Here is a 4,312-nt window from a genome sequence, read left to right on the forward strand (position 1 = left end):
CCTCCCCTCCCCCCGCCACGCCTCCCCCTCCCCTTGCCACGCCTCCCCTCCCCCCGCCACGCCTCCCCCTCACCCCGCCACGCCTCCCCTCCCCCCGCCACGCCTCCCCCTGCCCCCCGCCACGCCTCCCCCCCCCGCCACGCCTCCCCCTCCCCCCGCCACGCCTCCCCCTCCCTCGCCACGCCTCCCCCTCCCCCCGCCACGCCTCCCCCTCCCCCCGCCACGCCTCCCCCTCCCCCCGCCACGCCTCCCCTCCCCCCGCCACGCCTCCCCCTCCCCCCCGCCACGCCTCCCCTCCCCCGCCACGCCTCCCCCTCCCTCGCCACGCCTCCCCCTCCCCCCGCCACGCCTCCCCTCCCCCCGCCACGCCTCCCCCTCCCCCCCGCCACGCCTCCCCTCCCCCCGCCACGCCTCCCCCTCCCCCCCGCCACGCCTCCCCTCCCCCCGCCACGCCTCCCCCTCCCTCGCCACGCCTCCCCCTCCCCCCGCCACGCCTCCCCTCCCCCCGCCACGCCTCCCCCTCCCCTCGCCACGCCTCCCCCTCCCCCCGCCACGCCTCCCCTCCCCCCGCCACGCCTCCCCCGCCCCCCCGCCACGCCTCCCCTCCCCCCGCCACGCCTCCCCCTCCCTCGCCACGCCTCCCCCTCCCCCCCGCCACGCCTCCCCTCCCCCCGCCACGCCTCCCCTCCCCCCGCCACGCCTCCCCCTCCCCCCGCCACGCCTCCCCTCCCCCCGCCACGCCTCCCCTCCCCCCGCCACGCCTCCCCCTCCCTCGCCACGCCTCCCCCTCCCCCCCGCCACGCCTCCCCCTCCCCCCGCCACACCTTCTCCCTCCCCCCGCCACGCCTCCCCCCTCCCTCGCCACCCCTCCCCATTCCAGAAGAGGGCCGGCCTCCTTTGCATAGATGGGTAAGCAAGTGTGTTTTCCGAATATAGTCCCACCTGCTCTCAGCTCTCCACAGGCGATAGAGGCGCGGCAGCCTTGCCCTGACGCGCTGGGCGGGCGCCTCGCTGGGCAGGGGGCTCCCCGGGGAGGTCCTCGTGCTCTTCTCCTCCCCGCCCCTTTCTCCTTCCTTTTCCAACAGAAAGGACCTCAGACCAATAGAGCGCAATGCTGGTGGCGAGATCAGTGCACCCCCACTCTCTGGGTGCCAGAGGAGAATTCCGCCGTGCCTGGCTGTGTGTGTGCTATGCACGGAGTACAAAACAGAACATGTCTCAGCGAAAAGAAACTTCCTGAGAAATTCCAGCTGGAAAAATCAGGAGTGACCGCAGCCTGCTGGATAAATGAGGATCGACTTCATAGACGGCTCAACTGAAAGAAACTTCCTGAGAAATTCCAGCTGGAAAAATCAGGAGTGACCGCAGCCTGCTGGATAAATGAGGGCTGATTTCATAGACGGCTCAGCTGAAAGAAACTTCCTGAGAAATTCCAGCTGGAAGAGAGAGCAGGGAGTGACCGCAGGCTGCTGGATAAATGAGGATCGACTCCATAGATGGGCAGGAAAGTTGCCGGGAGGCAGGAGAGCAACGCTGGCCCTGGGTGCCCCGGGGCCTCTGATGAATACTAGCATCTGTGGAGTAAGTGGATGGAGCTTTCACACAGAGAGAAGAACCAAGGCTTTGGATGCTTGGAGCAGATATTTTCATTCTCATTAATTTTGTTTTTTGTGGATTTAATTAGTACTTACTCAAACTCCATTCACGATATATAATACTGGTCCCTCAGAGCCTAGTTGGTTTTCTGCATACGATTCCACGTGGTCTTATATCCGCTGAGTGGCCACGGGAGCCTCTCACCGTGCTCAGCAGGGGCTGGCCGTGGAGATGAAATGTAGCTTCTGGTCAGGAGCAGAAGGTTGCCAGCCTGGGCTCAGGATGCATCTGAGCCAGCTGAGGGCCTCTGACGTCCTGGACGAGGCTACACCATCCACGTCTGATTCAGCGAGGATGTGCATGGCTGGCGGGTGCCAGGCACCATGGATGCGTCTAGTCCCAATGTCACAGGACCCCAAAATTGGGATTCAGCCTGGGAGGCCTCATGGGTGCTTCGGTTGGAGCAAGAAGGAATTCAAGAGCGAGCAGACGGAGTGAAGTGAAAGCAGGTTTATTAAGAATGTAGACCAGGAGTGGTGGCTCACGCCTGTAATCCCAGCACTTTGGGATGCTGAGGCGGGTAGATCACCTGAGGTCAGGAGTTCAAGACCAGCCTGGCCAACATGGTGGAACCCAGTCTCTACTAAAAATACAAAATTAGCTGGGCGTGGTGGCGGGTGCCTGTAATCCCAGCTACTAGGGAGGCTGAGGCAGGAGAATTGCTTGAACCGGGGAGGCGGAGGTTGCAGTGAGCCGAGATCGTCTTTCTCAATAAAAAAAATCAAACCCACATTGGGGAGCAGTCATGGAACAGCATAGATAACGGCGTGTCACTGCACACAGGGCGCCGGGTGGAAGGGAACTTGAGCAGTGAACGCACCCTCCCTCCTCGTGGGCCAGGATACTTCCTCTCCAGCCGAAAGCACGTGATCGATGCTCAGCATGTGTCTGGCTAAGGGAGGTGAAAATCATAATTAGGTCCTGCCCCAAATGCCGCTGTAATCCTTTCTAACAAGGCCCTTGCTTAGGAACCACAGCGGGGTGCACAGGCCAGTTCCACCCAAGCCAGAGTCACCGCTGACTCAGCGAAACTGGATGTTTTCTAAGTTGTCAGGAGCTTCCGCGCATGATTGCGGTAAATACGGCTCACATCGCCTTGAAGCCAGTGTCAGCCGTCGCACCAATAACCGCGGGAGCTTGAGCTGCAGATGTGTCCCACAGCCCGCTGTAGAACGAATGTGTTTGTTTTATGAGAAAATTCCAGGACCCTCTTTTCAAAATTCAACTTCAAAAGAGTGAGCCTCCTCACCCGGAGAAGCTGAGTGCGTTCCTGCCCCATCTTCAAAGCCTCGGTTCCAGCTGAGACTCAGAACCCCACGGTTCTCGGCCCGGGACTGCCGGACGGGCTGCAGGGCAGGGTGTGGAGAGCTTGGACTACCCTTTCCTCTTCACCCAACACCACCTCAGGGTGGGCCCCACAGCACATGTGGGCTCCACATCTGCAGCTTGAAGAGGTGCACGTGGCCTGCCCGGCTGTCTCAGGGCTATGGTGCAGGAGTTTCTGTTGCTTGGCTGGAGGGGCAGAGAGTCTGGATTTATAACCAGCTCTGACAGTTACCAGGTGCCTGACATTGAACAGTCCGAGCCACTCAGAATCTCAGAATCCTCATTTATGAAATGGGACGAATATCCGCCAGGACTGACAAAGGGCTACAAATGATGGCGTGTGTCTGTGGGCTGGAAACGCAACCTGTGAAGGTGGGTACAAGCCTTCTGCGCTGCCAGTCCTGACCTTTCCAAGGAATTCAACTTTCCTTCTCCATAATGGGGCGAGGGGTACAGGCTCTACTTGGAAAGGGGAATTCAGGCCCTATGTGTTTAAAATGACTTCGATCTCACACTTCTGGACTTTTGACCCCGGAGCCACATTACCAAAAGCATCTTGATGAACCACGACAGGTACCCATTAGGATTTTGAGTGACATGACGTCCTTCGGTCCAAAATAGTTTTCAGGCACACTCTGCTCAAATTTACACTCAGACCACACTTCACAGCACAAGCAGTAACATCGTGGGTGGAAGAGACTGAAGTCCTATGATTGCCACTCAGTTCCTGTTGGTACCATCAGTCCCCGATTCCCTCCCCTAGAGGAGCCTTGGGCAGCCTGCATCGGGCACGGGAGCTCAGATGGCATAAAGGACCCATGGGCCAGGCTCCTGCATTTCAGGAGGTAAAACGTTCGCATTCCCATCAAGACGCTGCGCGGGTGTGTCAGTGAGGCAGTGGTGGGTCCACGGGCCCACGGGGCCTGGTCCTGTTTTCTTTTGTCTTTGGAGCTGCATGGGTTGGAGACAGTATTTTGATGTAGAGTTTCCAACAGACTCTACGGAGACTGGTGAAACAAAAGCTGATCTTTGCCAAGGTTTGCCGTTCTTCACCAGCCTCACCATCTTGGACTTTATACCCAGTCCAAGTCAAAACTCAGGCTTTTTCTTATGCATCATCACTTCCCCCTTTTGAGCAAACCAAGATCCCACAATAATGGCTAATTCTGTGTGGTTTTTAAAATTTTTCTAAGAGGCAAGTTCTTGCTCTGTCACCCAGGCTGGCGTGCAATGGCACGATCACTGCTCACCGCAGCCTCGACCCCCCAGCCCCGGAGATCCCAGAGGTGGGGCTAGGGCTGCCAGGCTACTCACTGAGGCTGAGGTCACA

The sequence above is a fragment of the Aotus nancymaae genome, unplaced genomic scaffold (genome assembly GCF_030222135.1).
Source record: "Aotus nancymaae isolate 86718 unplaced genomic scaffold, 86718_ANA_hifiasm-v0.15.2.pri h1tg000057l, whole genome shotgun sequence".
In the NCBI taxonomy this organism is placed as follows: domain Eukaryota; kingdom Metazoa; phylum Chordata; class Mammalia; order Primates; family Aotidae; genus Aotus; species Aotus nancymaae.